The sequence below is a fragment of the Amblyomma mixtum genome, chromosome 3 (assembly GCF_055824585.1).
Source record: "Amblyomma mixtum isolate Tamu chromosome 3, ASM5582458v1, whole genome shotgun sequence".
NCBI lineage: Eukaryota > Metazoa > Arthropoda > Arachnida > Ixodida > Ixodidae > Amblyomma > Amblyomma mixtum.
The window spans coordinates 234,230,078-234,247,550 of record NC_143014.1 but is presented as its reverse complement, the minus strand read 5'-3'; the positions used below and the strand labels follow the sequence as shown (position 1 = coordinate 234,247,550).

The following is a 17,473-nucleotide window of genomic DNA, read 5'->3' as shown; positions in this document are numbered from 1 at the left end:
GTTGAATACGATATCTGCTGCTTGCGTTTTTCTGGTGCTTCTTTTAGCAAATAGTTCTTTTACTCGCTAAATGGGCGCCTCGAGATAACAGTACACCATTCAGCATTCACTACGCGAGCTCGAACTTTCCGCAGCACTGCGCCGATCACGACGACTGCTCACCTTAGTACAGGTGCCCCAAAAGTAATACGGAGCACGCTAGCGGTGGCAGAAATGGAAAAAACTGCATGCCAGCGCGCTCTATCAGCAGATGCGCGGCAAAGAGCGAAGGGGCGTCAGCACATCCGGCTGACCCATCTCGATAACTTAATGCTCGCGTTATCGCCTCAACGAGTGAAGCTGCGCTGCTACCATCCCTGCCCCTCAGGGGCGCTTTCAATACCTCATGGTCTGTTGTTCGTCCGGGCCGTGCAGAAATGTTTGCCATCGGCACCGTGCGCTTTATTCTTCGGCAGGAACTGCATTATCTTTGTGTGCGGAGCAGCTGAAGTTTGTGCTACACATGGCAGCGAGTTTGTGCGCTGACGAGTATAAGCACTCGAGCAACGTTTTGGCAAATGCGGTGACAACTTTGCTTCGCTCTAGGGAACGCATGACAAAAAAAAACAATAGCATGCATGTGCTGTCTTTGATAAAAATAGGTGCTCAACGGCATAGCTAGTGGGCTAATAATTCAAGACCATTTTCTTGAACACAAATTCACTTTCTCACGCTGGACAACCTTCGAGAGCAACCCGGATACGTCGACTCATTATACGAGTCCCTTCCTCGGCGCATGGCCGATGTCATTAACATGAGCGGGAGCTTCACCCGTCATTAAACTTTGAGTTTGCATGAGAAGTGCCTTTGAAAGTTGTTTTTTTTAATCGCTTCCACCCTGTTACGATTTTCTCCTTGCATGTTTGCAAAATATAGCCGATAGGGGATGACTAAATGAGATACAAGCTCGTTTTTTGTTTGTCTTTATTTCCTCCATTGTAAGAAAGTAAATTTGTGCCAAGGGAAGTGACCCTTAATTAGTTCACTTGCTATACTGTTTTGCCCCTATCTTTATAATGAAAACAACGAAGGCAACACATGAATGTTATTCTTTTTTTCATGCACTTCCTTGAACCAAGAAAAAGTTCATCACCTTTGCCAAACCGACGGACGAAACATCTGTATTCTGTAGCTCGCGCACAAACTCGACGAACACATCATGAGCTTGTTCATCACGATAAAGGAGCACAAACTTCATGACGAACGCAGAAAGGGAAGACGGAAGTCTCCTCATCCCTTTCTCCGTCCTTCTTGATGTTTGCTCTGTTTTCATTGTCACAAACTCGCCTCGAAGCGAAGAGCGAACCACGGCGGTCTCGCAGGCTGAAAATGGTGGCATTCCTGAAAAAGCAAAAAGTGCAGTTTGCCAAATGCCACTTTCTACATGGCGCGGCCAAACAACAAACCCTTGCATGATGTATTGAAAGTGCCCCTGGCGAGCACCGATGCTGATGGTAGCAGTGCAATTTCGCTCGTGGTGGCGATAACGCGAGCATCAAGTTATCGAGATGGGTCAGCCGGATGTGCCGACACCCCTTCGCTCTTTGCCACGCATCTGTTGATAGAGCACGCTGGCATGCAGTTTTTTCCATTCCGGCCACCGCTCGCGTGCTCCGTATTACTTTTGGGGCACCTGTACCTCGTACTATGCTACTGAAAACATAGCCATTTACAAACAGTTTGCTCGCTTGCTTGAGATAAAACGCACGCTGCGCTCTACTTATGTTAAGTAATCCCCTGTGACCTAGTAGTGTGACATTTGAGGAGGCTGGCAGGTGCAAGGTTATTCACTACCGGTCAGCTGGATTAAATGCAGTGCTAGGACAATCTCTCAACACCACTCTATGGAGGGCCTCTTTTGCTCTTGAGAGGCATTTACACTTTGTTCTGGAGCTGTATTTCACTAAAATTATGCAATGTTTATGTGTTGTAGACAATCCAGCACGTGTAAATGCCTCTGCTGATTTTTAGGGCCTTTATATGTGGTTGACACTTATTTGTATGCAATCCAAAGCATTTCACCACATATTGTTGGGAAAAGTAAGAGTCTGAGCAAGCGCAGACTTATTTATGCTTATGCTCTGCTGCACGCTTATTTGTAACTGGTTTAAAGTTGCAGCTTTCACATGGTGCTACTTTGGTAGGCAATTCTTATACGCATTTAACTCCCTCTTATGCCAGGAATCTGCCAGTGATGACGACATCGGGGACATGCCATGTTCTCCTTTCATCTTTGCAATAGGTATAATTCCCTGTGGTACCGCACTCGGGCGAGCATTCCTGATTTAAAACTTGTTTTGTGCAGGAGGCAGTTTCCTTGCTGCAAAGAGCTTCACCATATGCATCGACACCCTGCAAGAGGTGCACGCAGCCAACCCATGCCAGGCTTCAATCTCATGTTTTTGGTGCACTTTGCTTCCAATGCTGTGTACCCCAAGGAAACAAGCCTCTGTTTGGAGTTCACACAGCGGTAAGTACTGATCTCACTTGTTAACTGAGTTGTGACGACCTTTCTTGTTTTGGTTTTGGCACTTCTCACATATGCAGTGATGATCAAAGTTATAGGTATATACCACTTTATCATAAGACCTTTTTATGAAAATGCTAACAAAGTGCAAAAGCAATTTTTAAATAAGTAAGAAAATGTTTGCTGAACCCAGGCAACTAATCAGCTATGGAATGAAATTTTGCTGCTGTTGCTGCTGCTTGGTTAATGCAGCTGGTAAAATAGCGCTCTGAAAAAATCTGTAGAAAGGAAAGAAAGATAAAACTATTTTTTGTGGAGTTGATCTTCAACCACTTCTTCACAGATTATGGCTGTACTACCTGCATTGCATGGTGCCCAGTCACTAATATGAAAGGGTTGGAAAGGGTACATGGTGCTATATTGCTTCTGAGATTATGTAGCAGTGTATGGCTATTTTGGTGGAAGTCATATACGTTGCTTGCTCATAGGGGTCATAGATAATTGCCCAGAGGAGCACAGCACCTGGGGGAGAGGGTTTACTGAAGATTGCATATGTGCATGCAATGCCAGTAACCCTTTTGTGGCCATGTAACCATCCATTGTTTATGGATAGATTTGAATGCGTTGCCATGCAGATTTGATGGATTTGATGTCGTAGATGGTACTTCGCAGAAATTGTCAGCATTCTTTCGCTATTAGTAAGTATGAGGACTTGTGTTCATGTAACTGTGCGATGAACTTTGTGATGGTTTGATCGCATTTACACTACGGCTGCTGGAGCTTCTTTGATCTGGAGCTCTGGCAGCTGATGTGGTTCTGGCGTTATTTGGAGGGTATGCTATATTTTGTATTTTGTTTTTTTTTTGTATTTTGTGGTGCTTAATCGGTGTTCGGATAGGATAAATGATGAGGATTTAAATATTTGTCCAATGTCTGGTTCTTTTCATTGCTGTATTATGTGGAACACATGTGTCTTGTAATCTAAGCGTTTTTAATACTCTGCGCTTTAAAATAAAAATTCGAAATATGAACACACTTAGTGGAGGCAATGTATGCTCAGAAGAATAAAGGCTATGTTAACCACCTGTGTTAGAGAAATGGAACAGAAAAAGCAAAGATAGCTTCATAAGTCGCATTGAAGCTGGGCTTTCTTCAAGAAGAAATCAGCTGCCTCAAATAGGAGCAAATCTATTTTGATTGCAGCGTTTGAAGTTTCAGTATTTAGTTTTTTGCTGTGAATAGATCATGTATACTGTCCATTACCATTGGCCGCTGTGTTTTCCCGCCTCTTCAGTGGTCAGAGGATTTTGACTTAAATAGTCGAGGAAACCATGGAAAAGTCAGGGAACTGGAAGAAAGTAGCTTGCTTGACACCCTGGTTTAGTGGTGGGTCATGCATGGTGTTTGTTCTTATCGTGTCAGTCAACATGACTGGAATCATGGTGAAAGTGTACAAGCCTTTGCAACCACAGTGCTTCATTTTTTCAGCCAAAGTTTTGAGCACGCTAAGTCAATGAGGTTTCCTTGTTCACGTTAGCAGTCATTTTGTGAGTTCTGTCAAAAAATAATCTTCTTTAGCTCCAACATTTTTTGGAATTGCATTCTTCTGCTAAGTCTTTTGTCTGTATAACTCACAATGGGGTTATTAAATAGAGCAGTGAAATTTTTGTATGGTGTGCTCTTGCTACTGACTCTGAGAGAAGCCTATGGCTAAAGGTACGCCGGATAGACCCGGTGCATTTCCTCCCCTTAGTACATCGGATAGACCCGGAAAATTTTTTTTCCAGATACATCGGACAAATCTGACAGTGTTTTTCAAAGTTCGGCCATTTGATTCTTGCCCGGCAGTCAGCTCGATTTACTCTCATAGTGCTCCTTTGAATTCTATCAGGATTAGTCATACCTTGGGCTTAAGAATGTTTACTAACTGCCCGGAATGGGCCAATTGGTGTTTGGCGCACATACTCTGAGAGCTCCATGCAATGAACAGCTTTATCGCATGACAAACAGCATGTTCTCCGGTGGCACCGTTCGCCACATGTTGTTTAGTTAGTGTGTGAACTGCAAAATTATTCCTGCTTTTTCCATGCGGCATGGTGCGCATGTGTGCTTTTCTGTCGTGCACCGAAGTCCGCTATGTGAACTTGAAGGTTTGTTTACTTGCTACGATCTGCTGTCCCTCAGTCGATGCTGAGTGCGCGTGTGGGGTCTGTGCTCCAAATACACGTGTGGTGTGTGGCATTGGCTGAGAGGGGCCCATTGACTCACGCTAAGCTCGAACCATTCAATATGTGCAAATTTCCGCCTGAAAGAGCAAGCAGCGAGCTAGGCACTTTCCTTGTATTCCCCTAAAAAATGTCAATGTTGGCCCGTAAGTGGTCTGTACATGCTTCCTGCTTTGTGGTTGCTCCTCCACAATGTTCTTGTGTATTGTGGTGGAGTATCTCTTTGAGTCACCTAGGTCAACGCTGTAAATTAATTCCCCATACTATTGCTTTTGCATGGCTGTGAGGCATAATATAAATATTTTAAAGATGAATATTATATCTGGTGATAAAAAAGAGCTATCATTATGTTTCTTATGTAATACAGATAGGTGCATCTAGGGATATGCGTGCTGTGCTGAGCATAGGTGCTCGATCTAGCAAGCATTCTGCTGCACTGCAGTGCTGGTGATAACTTGCTTAAATTATGTGCAGAGCTGACAGATTACAAGACCAGTGCAAAAGCACCAGGCTGCTGGTGTGAGTGATGGTAGTGCTATATGCACGTGCAACCGGGTGTGAAGACATATATCAGATTTTTTGGGAGAGCTGGGCTTGTTTTACTTCATCTGAATGACAGCCGGCGATATAAGAAGGGGAAAACTTCCCTTTGAAGCTCCTCGAAAGTCACAATATGTGGCATGCAACTTGCAAATGCTTCGCAGAGAAGAGTGTTGCACGCAGCAGTAGTGCACTGGCTGGCAGCATTCACTATCATGTTGGACGAGATTTAGCCATGGGCCGGCAGCTACATCCGCCGTACGCTCAGTGAGAATGAACAGTCTGTCAGGTGTATCTTTAGACACTTCAGCGAAAGAAAAGCGGAAATTAGAAAAGTGGAGAGTTCAACTAGGCTTGTGTTGGATACATTGTGCTGTAGGAAGGACAAAAGAAGAAAAGGATGGAAAAAAGTCTTTTTACACTATATGATATATGCAGATGCCTCTAGAGATGCAGAAAAGAGGGAAGTGTCCTAGGTATGCGTCCAGTGTCTCATAAACAATGGCCGAGGGCAGATCTCTGAATGACATGCAACTATTCATTTCCAGCAGTTTGTAGCTTAATTTTCATGCCAGTGTCCTTGCATGGAGTGAAGGACCCCATATTTAACTAAGTAATCAGTGATGACAGTTACCAATGGAGTGAACGACCCCATATTTAACTAAGTAATCAGTGATGACAGTTACCAAACAGAGCTTTGCCAGTAGCTTCCCTGTCTGTGTGGACAGGTGTATACGGTAGCAGAACAGTCCCTCGAAATACACATTGATTCACCAGTACCACCTTAGGATGTGTCCCAGCCTCCGTACTTTCTTAATTTTCTCCTTTCAGTAAGTGTAACCCCTGCAACATTGCCAGGTAATTTTGGCAGTATCACGTTGCATCAGGGAGGACCTTACCGCACCCTGTGTGAGCCCTTGCTGAGGCCCATACTTGCACAGCCTCTCATTATTTCCTTTTGTTTATACCTTTTTTTACATTGCAAATTTTTTTCGGTATTTTTCAGAGGGAAGCCCAGTTGTAAAACAAAATTGTGCTTTACAGTGCATTACCGCAAGCTGTGCCCTAGATGGCTGTAGCCTGAGGGGATACTGCAAACCAATAGCGGCAACCGGAAGCCTCCACCACAATGCCACCGAATGTCAGGGACCACCAACTTTGCAAGCAGGTAGTACAGTTTAAAATATAGAAAAGCAAAGAGGCTTGCTACTGAAAGATGAGTTTAGTTACATGAACTGAAAATGCTGACACCTTCAGCTCCTCTTCTAAAAGTGCATGCATAAGCAAAGCATAGATCTTATATGTCTGATTAAAATTTCTTTAAGAAATCAACCAGTCCAAGGGACATGAATAGAATGGGCATCAAAGTGACACAAGTAGTATAGTTATTCAAAGAGAAGTGGTAACAACAAGATCCCAGTAATGAAGGGACCGATAAAGTGCTTATTTGGTAAGAAACAGTCGCATAGAGTGAGCTCCCGACTTATCCAAGAGAGTCAGTTGTTGCTGTTGCAGTGCCCCAGAAGCACTTGCACTTGCGTTACGGGGGAAAAAAAATAAACAATACTTATTAGATGGCGCAGCATGATGCACTTTTTACCAAGGTATCTTTGCCACCACAGTACACATTCCTTTTCCAGTACTCATGAAATTGCTAGCCAGAAGGGAGGCATCAGAGGCAAAAAAGCACTCACTTCAGTTATTTCATTTTCTGTGAAATGCATGATCACATTCTTCACCATCACTTGAAATATTTTATTCTAATTTGTTTTTCTGCAATAGTGATCTGCCATATCTGGCACATACGTAAATGCTCTTTTATGACTTTGTCGTATTAACCAAGAAGCTCAGGTATCGCAGAAAGTTTTCATTGTTTACAGTGAAAAGCTAGAGCAACACTTTCTGTTGGGCAAAGAGCTGCACAGAAGGCGGCAACGTGGATGCTGAACTGTCAACTTTTATATCAGAAGAAACGGGGACAGCTATTTGTACACCTTCCTAGCTGTCGGATACACGACGGAAAAAGCTAGGCAAGGCCCATTTGGTATGAAAGCTTGTATCACGGAACACCAAAATAAGACAAAAAAATACGACAAGCAGATTTTTTTTAGGCGGAAAAGACAGGGAGTGGGCCAGCAAGAATTTGCGCAGCTGTATCTATGAAGCAGCAAAAAACCAAAGGTTGCGAAGAATGGCCAGCAAGAAACATGCAAAAAACCACGAAAACAAGTGAAAAAATAAGACATGCTCTTGAAGATTACAAGTGATAGAAGAGATAAAGAGCTCAGAGGGCAGCAAGTAACAGGCCAAAAAGCTAAAAAGTTAAAAGTGATAAAAGTTGACAATGAGGGAAAAGACGAAGTGTAAAACCAGGAGGAAGTGAAGGCAAGAAATAAAAAAAATACTGCTGAAGGCCCAGGATACACATGATGAGACAAGTGTTATGTAGCTAAAACCAGGCATTGCATGACAGGTAGGCTTGTTCTTTTTCTGATAATGAGTAATGCTGCCATCATGGCATTCACTGTCGGAACTGTAAAATTTTGGAAACAGGACGTTTATCCGAATTTCAATGAATGGAAGTAACAGCGAAGAACAAAAACTCACTGGCTTGTGAAATCATCAAAGCAGGAAAGATACTGGCAATGAAGGACCAGTGCATAAGGAAACCTTCAGTTTCATTATTTGAAAAAGTACCAGCCTATTTTTCATGCAATACCAGATTTTAGATATGCGACACTTGTCTCACCATGTGCACCCTCGGCCTTCAGTCGTATTTTCTATTTTTTTGCCTTCACCACTTGCTCCTGGTTTTACATTCAGTCTTTGACCTCATTGTCACTTTTGCGACTAATCTTTTTAGCCTTTTGCCCTGTTATTCATTGGCCTGTGACGTTTTTATCCCTTTTATTGGTTTTAGCTTTCAAGACCATGTCTTGTACACTCGTTTCCACCCTGGTTTCTTTCATGTTCCTTGTTGGCCATTCTTCACTAACTTTGCTTTTCTGCTGCGTCCTAGAAACAGCTGTGCAAATCCTTGCTGGCTTATTCCCTCTGTTTTTTCAGACTAAAAAAAACCACTTGTCACATTGTTTCGGGGTATCTCCTGATATAGTTTCATCTTTGTTTGCCATGTGTGCTGACAGGAAACTGTACAAAAGTTGATCATTCAGTGCTTCAGTCCACGTGGTCCTTCTTCTGTGTAGTCTGATGCCATCTTTTTTGCCCTGGTTCCTCACAGATTGCAAAAAGCCAGTCTGAACAGCCATGAAATACCATATATGCTTTTTATCTTGATCAGGTGCTCTAAGACATTCTTGAAGAGTTTCTCTGCTTGCGCCATGATGAGTTCATGCTCCTTGTCAATGCGTTTGCTATGGTTCATTCTTAGACTTGCCTCTGTGCAAGCTTGATGTGGTGCGAAGTGATTTGTCAAATATTCGAGGCTTCTAAGAATCTGTGCCATGTGCCTGCACTCATTTTATCCAGTTGCCGCTGGTGATTACATGGGATCCCTGTCAAAGAGCTTGCAGCAGAAACAGAATAACTCTGTCTTAATATGTTAAATATCCAGTGTCCACTGAAGACTTGTTTTTGAGGTGTCTTTGAGAAACCTTGTTGAGGATATATGGTAATGCTCACTTAGGAGAAATTAGGAGAAATTGATTAAAAGGAAAGGATTCCCGTGGAAAATATTAAATAACAGCCATGTTGAACCTCATTTCTTCGATGAAAAATGTCCAAGGAATACATGGTTCTAATGTACCCAACCCCCCTCCTTCAAATCACCCCCCCCCCCTTCCAGTTGCACCCATGAATCTGCCCCTGCAATAATATCACTAAAATGTCTTGAATGGTTGTAATATTGGGTCATGGACGGGACCGGCCGGATTTACTTTGGTGTTATAGTAGTGTTCGTGGTCACAGTTAACATGTGTTACGTTGGTGTACATATCCGTGAAGCAGCAGAGAAATGGTATCCAGATTTTTAAGTTGTGCATTAGTTTCCTAGAACCATGAGTACACTCCACCGGTCCCACTTGTCATGCAATCTCTCTTCTCTGGGTCGCTGTGTTTGATGATACTGGCTTTCGCAGGGCATTCCCACTTCTTTTGAAATCGTTATTTAGCTCATGAAGCTGATGTTTTAGTTTTCCCTGCTCCACTCTTAATAGTGCCTACAAAAAAGCCAGCATAACAAAATTTTGATAGCATTAAATTGGGTGACAGGAGAATTGAAACCTTTTTCCAGTTGGATATGTAGAAAATGGTACAAGCATTATATTTATCATCACGGATTGCTTCTGTTCCTAATAACAGTGCCTTGGCTGCAGACTGGTGTGAAGAAGGTCTGGCGTACCACTTTTCTGCATACACATGGGCAAAAGTTGAGTGGGGCAAAACATTGTCGACCTGAGCTGAACTTACTCAGGTTAAACAGCAGGCCGTGCAAAGTTAGCCAGGCTAGATCAGGTTAGTTTTAACCTTACTACGATAATTCATCTTGTTCTTGTACTTTAAAAAGGGCTTTTTCCATCATCTCTGCTTTTCCTTGAACACTGTCACAATGCACCAGCAATTTTAGCAATTCGGCATTCTTTTTCTTTCATAAATTGTCTTGCTTAAAACTGTACATAAGGCAAGACAGCTTGTTGGGAGAGTTCATTTGCACAGTCCATGGCTACAATGTAAGAGGCAGGACAGGTGATTGGGTAGAAGCAAATGAATTTCAAAATAAAAACAAACCATGCCGACATAATGCCAGACACAGGAAATCAAATCTGTTTCTAAGTTGCCAGAACGCTGCACAAAATTTTTTCTGCATCTATGCACATAGCAACAATAGTAGCACTACAACCATTCTCTACAAAATCATTCAAATTTTCTGTGCCCATTTTCTCTTGGCATTCAGAATTGAAAACATTTTTTTGTCCAAGACAAGTATTTCTTATGAACGAGTAACTATGGGCTCACAGTCCAAAATCATGTGTCTCAAAGATGATGATTAGCAAAAAGCCCAGTCTACATTTAGGTCTGTAATTAACGCCTAAAATCAAGCAGTGCCGCTCTGCAGTGGCAACCGCTGGGTGCCTAAAAGAAGAACTAGCTACAATGAAATTCTCACTGAGCAGAGCATGCAAAAGGGAGAGAAATGGTGCACACATTATTTCCTACCACCATTAAAGGCAATACAGCTTGACACAGTCAGATGTGTTCCAATTTAGATAATGCACAGGGCATGCTGAAGGCAGTTTTAAGTTCAAAGATGGAAAGAATCTGCACAACTGAGACAGGACAAAGGCTAAGCAGTGAACTGACAAAGCTCTCTAAGCACAACTGTCCTCCCCTGCCCCTTTCCCTTCTGCCACAGCAGAGCTTACAGGTGGAAAGAATGTCATTTAGATGGCCCTGCTCACAACAAACGACGCCTGAAACTATGCCGCATCTGTAAGGTGCATGCACCCTTTGCAACCCTCTACAGCAGCGAGTTATGCACTTATTTTGGCATGCTTCAGGCATACATATTGTCTCTCTCATTTTGAAGAGCTCTGGAAATGTCTCTTTTGAAGGTCAAGGGACAGAGGGAGGGTGGGTAGAGGATGGGAGGATGTAGCATGACACCCACAGGGCAACTCAGCATCCCCATCTTGGTGACGTCTTGTGCGATTGCACTGGTCACCCTCCCCTAAGGCTGGCATTGCTCCCACTTGTCGGAGACAGGTTCACTGCTAATGGGAAGTTTGTGTTTTTTCTCTTTTGTATTTTGATTTGCATTCATTTCAGCATGAACTGTCAGGCAATGCTTCATATTGTGACTCTAGCTGGATACAACTGAAGAACGCAGCGGCAAATGCCCCTATGGTGTCGAATGATTCTCACGACTTCGTGGTTAATTCCCATGCACTTGCTAATCCATCACACCAGCTGGCAAAGGGAAAGGATAAACCACAAATTAACCAAAATAACCACAACATCGTAACGGTTGGTTGGTGCCGTCGACTGGAAGACTTCCTTTTTGCGGTATTTGAGCCTACAGTCCTGAGTTGTATACTATGCAAGATAACCCATGCATACAGCATTGCATATTGTGGTGGCACATACCTCGCTATGTGTGTCTCAATAAATTGGCTCCTCAGTCAATTACGTGAGGATAGCTGATGAGAGATACAGCATTGTTATTGCTGCATTTGACATGAAGCTTTCTTGATGGGTGCGCTGTAAGCCGCACATATTTCTTCCAAAGTGCATCTGTAGGGAGGAATTTATATGTGGAAGGAGTGAGGAGCCCAGGATGTTGTGCAGACATGCTCAGCTGTGTTGACTAGCCTCGAGGACAGCTAAGCATGATAGTGAAAGTACCTTTTCCTTGCAGCCGAGTTCAAACTGCGCATAAGCCAGGATACTGAAAAAGGCTGTTAATACTTGCAATATTGAGGCCTGCATGTGAGCCGTACTAGCGGCGTTGGGGAAAATGCTACAGCACTGAAAATGTGCGACTTCCAATGCTCAACCAAAAGTTTTATTCAAAGCTATTGCTTAATTTTGTTTTGATTCTGCCTACAGAGAATATTTTGTGTGCATTCTGCATGAACGTTTTGCTGGGTTATTGCTTGACGTTGTGGTCAGAAAAGTTTTTCACTCGGGGCAGCAGGCACTTTGCACTATTCTGGTACAGTGGAAGCTGTGTGGAGATGTGAGAGGGTAACGTCACATTCACGTAACAGCTTGCTCTACAGCACTAGACATCATTTTAGACGCGTATCACTAGTGGGGCATTAGTAATACAAACAAGCCTCTGCTCAGTTCTGTTAATTCCAGCTTCACTAAAATGTGCATATCCCTCGTCATGCATCTAAATCTTTGTAAAGACAAAGCACATAAATATGTGCTACAAAATTACTTATTACCTTTTAAAAAATATTTTTGCTTACGGCTGTACTTTCGGGTGACACAAAATAGGCATGCTGATGATTCGGCCTGTGTATACATAGACATTGCTACTCTGGTGTCAGAGAGCGCTTTGAAGGAACATTGAATGCAAACTGGAGTTGGCCTTTGTCGAGAGGCTACTGTCTGATTGCAAGGAGACTGAAATGATGCTTTTATAATCTACATAAAATGAAGAAACAAAGTAGAGGTGTTGTCATCATTGCCCCATTTTCTAAGTACACTGCAGTCTACTGACACGTCAGATTTCTGGGTGCAGATCACAAGGCCCTAAGCAGCCCTGCAACTAACTTCAAAATGTGGTCATGAAGTCCTTTTCGGCATATATGTCAGAATTTGAATTGAGTGACTGACAAATTTTTAAATTTAGTTTTCTCAGCAATAAATGCATTTTTTTGTTGCCACACAGACATCAACAAATTGGTTTGATTCGATTTATTGGGGGTTAACGTCCCAAAGCGACTTACGCTATGAGGGACGCCATAGTGAAGGGCTCCGGAAGTTTTGACCACCTGGGTTCTTTAACGTGCACTGACATTGCACAGCACACGGGCCTCTAGAATTTCGCATTCATCGAAATTCGGCTGCCGCGGCCGGTATCGAACCCACGTCTTTCGGGTCAGCAGCCGAGCGCCATAACCACTGAGCCACCGCGGTGGGCAACAAATTGGGAAAGTGCAGACAGAATGAATTTTTCCCAAGAACAGGTTGCATGGAGTTGTTTTTACGTCCGTTTAAAACCTAGTGTTGGAGTTCAGTGAGCAGCTTTCACGCAAGTAACAAAACACTATGGTTGTTAAAAACCTTATTAAAGTGAACATTTAGGAAAGGTTTATTTTGGCTTGAAGTCTGGTTTTGTACTGAGTACTAAAGATTACTGGATATATTCAATAGTGCACACAATGAAACTGAAATGTGGGCTACAAAGGAATTAAATTTTGGGGTAGGAGGAGGGGCGCAGTCTTCTTGCAGTGTTTATTATTTCTTTGAAAGACAATATAGACATGGTCACTGTCCGAGGAGTAACAATGCTCTGTCCTTGTTTCAGGACCATTGCAGCTGTGAATCCTGTCCGGGGAACGAAGGCAGAGCACTCGAAGAAGAAGCAACACTGCCCCTCTTCAAAAGTTGCTTCCCTCATCATGCAGGACTGACTTTTAACTGTTCTGAAATTTGACAACTTTTTAAATCAATATTTTATGTGTACGCTGTGATAAACCAAACAGCCTGTGGCATGCCTTATCATGCAGTAGTCTCAAGAGTGGATGTACTATGTATACAGAATCAATGTTATATGGTTACACTGATGAGTCAAACAGCTTGTGACATGCTTTTGTCCTGTTGCTTGTATCTCACTTCATTTCGTACTAGTGTCAGGCAAGACACACTTTGCTTAAGATGCCTTATTTATGCTTATACTTGCTGTTACACTTCAGTGGCTGGTTGTATGAATTGTAGCACTACTTTCTATCTTGTCTGTGTTACTTTTTTCATTTTAAAGTTATTGTAGCGTCAAGATAAGACCTACTAACTGGAGTGAAAAAATGTTTTGCAGTTACACTGTGATAAGGCAAACAGCCCGTGGCATGCCTTATGTCCTGTTGCTTTCATCTTGCTGTTTAATGCAGCACTAGTCGTGAGCAAAGCATATTTTTCCAATACTTTCCTTTTGCGTATGCTTGCCATTAATTTAGTGACTGGTTGTGTTCATTGTTCAGGTATTATTACTTTGTGTCGTATTCATTGTATTGTATTACTATTTTATAGTGAATCATGCCATTCTGTATGACAGAAAGGGACAGGTTTCGTTTGACATTACTTGCCATTATTGCATATTTTGCATGCTTTTACTGTATGCCTGTAGTGCAGGCAGGGCAATGTAAGTTTTTTTTTCTTCGGCCACCCACCTACCGTTTACCTTAATTCAGTGATGCTGAAAGATATTACTGTATAGTAAAATACCAGCCATGATTGTATTATTTAACACTGCATATTTTTCAATATTCTTGAATGCTAACTTGCCTTTGCTTGTGATTGTTTAAAAGCGGTGAAATATTTTATTCTATTGAAATGTGGCAGCAGTCCTAATGTTCTGTATCTGTTTTTATGTCAGTCATTAAAAGATGTGAAAGAAATAAAGTGTGTGAAATGACAGAACATGGAGCTTCACAGAAAATTTCTGGGAGTCATGAAAAAAAAGGTGTTAAATGACAGAAAATATAGTAAGAGAAAATGGAAGATCACAGAATTTTTCTGTTAGCAGCAAACCGAAAAACCTGTGAAATGACAGAAAAAAGTAAAAACAGATAGTTTCTGTCATCCTCACAGACATTTTCTGTTAATTGCAAACAAAAAACCCGGTGAAATGACAGAAAAAGTAAAAAACCGAAAACATAGCATAACAGAAAATTTCTGGCAGGCCAGCTGCCAGAAAGTTTGTTTTTTTCAATAAATATTTTTTTACAGTGTGGGCTGCCGTGTTGTAGGCGTATGTGACGTACGGGAGAATCTCGTCCAAGGTTTTGTGCTACGAGTCTATGTACATTGCGATCATGTCAGCGATCGTTCTGTTGAGAGTCTCTGTGAGCCAGTTCGACTGTGGATGATAGGCAGTGGTTTTGCGATGGCTCTTGTGACTGAGCTCAAACACGTCGCGCATGAGCTGTGCCGTAAACGCCGTACCTCGATCAGTGATTACGTGGGACGGTGCGCCATGACGCAGCACGATTTGTTGCATAAAAAAGTGGGCAACATCAGATGACGTGCCGCGCTGCACCGCCTTAGTTTCCGCATGCCTTGTTAAATAGTCGGTCGCGACTATGATCCATTTATGACCGGCCGAGAACACAGGGAATGGGCCCAGAAGATCGATGCCGACTGGATCAAACGGCGTCCGAGGCGGTTCAATAGGTTGGAGCAAACCCGCTGGCTTGAGAGGAGGCGCTTTACGACGTTGGCACTCGCGGCAGCCTCTGACGTAACGTTGGACGGCGTGAGAAAGTTTGGGCCAATAATACGCCTGGCGCACGCGTGCAAAGTGTGCGGGCAAAGCCCAAGTGGCCGGAGGTGGGCTCATCGTGACAAGCAAGAAGGATATCGTCGCGGAGGTCTGCCGGAACGACGAGGAGGTGCGCTCGGTCAACAGTGCTGGAGTTTTTCTTAGACAAAATTCCATTCCGGAGGCAAAAGGCCGGCAGGTTCCTAGAAAATTGTCGAGGTACGTCAGAAGCTCGGCCCTCCAGATAATCAATGATAGGTCGCAGGTCTGGGTCAGCTCGCCACAACTGCAAGAAAACCACTTTCGTCTTCTATGCTATCATCGGCTAACGCGACGGGTGCGCTGGTATGGTGGCGCCAGCAGCGACCACATCACAAGCGCCGTCTCGTGACACTCGCCACGTTAACTGGACGCACAGTGCTTTCGCGTCAGCCCGGCCGCATAGCAGAAGCGCACTGACAGCGATGCAGAATGGCACCGCGGGCAAGTCAGTGCCTGCTTTTCTGCGTATTTCATCGCATTGAAAGCCTTGACGCCACCGCTACGTCACGGTTGTTACATTTTCAACTGCTTTCAGGTTAGGCTGATCATCAATTCCGAGCAGCCATGACTGTGTTACAGTCCCGACGACATAGCATCATTCGGCAGCGCAGTTCAACTTATTGAGATTAATTAAGTGCCCGTATAGTTTAAGAAACAAGTGCCTGATTGACCGATATAATGATATCAGCTATGTACCTTACATCCACTGTGCGAATGGTCAGTTAGAATAGCCAAAAACGCATTCTTGCTACACACAGGTGATGATTCTCTACGTTCTGAGGATTGACACTGCTTTATTTTGTTTGTATTCTCCTCAGAGAAGCATAGCCCTAAGCATACAAAAATACGACGCGTTTCTTGCTGAGTAAGTTTTTTCGTTTCTTGCTGGTTATGTTCCAAAGTTAATTCGCAACGACCTTGCAAGCTATGTGGCGGTAGTGAAAGAGAGGTGTGCGCTGCTTGCGCTGGCGTGGACAACGTTGCGGCAAAAACAAGGCGCTAGACCAATACGTGTTGTAGTTGACAACATTACTACAAATACGCGACACTGGAGCATTGGCTGCCGGCGTGCATTGGGTAAATTGGCACTGACGACGAAAAGGTTGAAGACGCGCATAACTGACTCCCTGGGTCAGTAGACATCTCAATCGCCCTTTCAGGTACGTGGCGGTGGTGTCCCCGTGCAGAAAACTGTGTTTAGCAGTTTCGTGCTTAGCAATGCTAAACCGCCATCCAATTTTTTTCTCCCTCAAGTTTTCAAAGAAAAGGTGCTGCATAAGCGCATTTTCACATGTGACGAAAGACTACAAAGCCACTCCAAACGAGGCATCGTATGGCTCAGTGGTTAGAGCGCTTGGCTACTAAGCCGGAGATCCCGGGTTCGAACATGGTCGCGGCGGCCGCGTTTCGATTGAGGAGAAACGCAAAGGCGCCCGTGTGCTGTGCGCTGCCAGTGCACGTTAAAGATCCCCAGGTGGTCGAAACTATTCCGGAGACCTCACCTCCACTACGGCACCTCTTTCTCTCTTTCTTCTTTCACTCCCACCTTCCCCCCTTCCCTTACAGCGCTGTTCAGGTGTCCACTGAGATGTCAAACAATTACTGCGCTATTTCCTTCCCACAAAAAGCAATTTCCAGTTACAAAATATGGCTGACAATTAACAAAAATGTTATGAGTTCAATAAGTGATTTTAGAGGAAATATTGTATTTGCGAAATTCAAGCCTGACAGTCATATGTTGTAACCCAACAACAACGTTACAGAAATCGTCCTAGGCGCTATGGCATGCAGTACTTCGGCTCTGTTGGCAGCCTTGGGCCGAAATGAATGTTAAATAGCGCGTCAATGAGGCTGACCTCCCCACCCGATTAAGAAACATGAGCTGCTTGCCTGCTGCGCGGGCGCGACTGCTTTGACAATTACGATTTCTCCCTTTCCTGAGCCATAATGTCTTTATCTGCTGCTATTGACACACGTGGATATCCGAGCAGCGATGCAGCCACAAGGACCAAGGTTTAGAACGAAATGCACGGTTTTGACGAATGTAAACAAACATGGGAATGTAAATACGATGAGAAGTCTGGCAGTCGGCATTTCCATGCCTGTTCACACCAAGTGTTTATAGAGCTAAGCAATTGCACTTCGTCCGTCTTCTCCGCGCTAGATAAAACGGAGCACAATATCCGTAATTGCTCTGTCAATTTATGTTATAGG

The 17,473-nt window shown here is 43.5% G+C and overlaps 1 long non-coding RNA gene across 1 annotated transcript; it reads left to right on the top strand.

Annotated features, from left to right (window-relative positions):
- Nucleotides 1-2,356: 2,356 nt before the first annotated feature.
- Nucleotides 2,357-14,122, top strand: LOC149354049 (uncharacterized). Its single transcript, XR_016289627.1, has 2 exons — nt 2,357-2,509; nt 13,268-14,122. It is a non-coding gene; the product is annotated as an uncharacterized LOC149354049 (long non-coding RNA).
- The last annotated feature ends 3,351 nt before the right edge of the window (nt 14,123-17,473 follow it).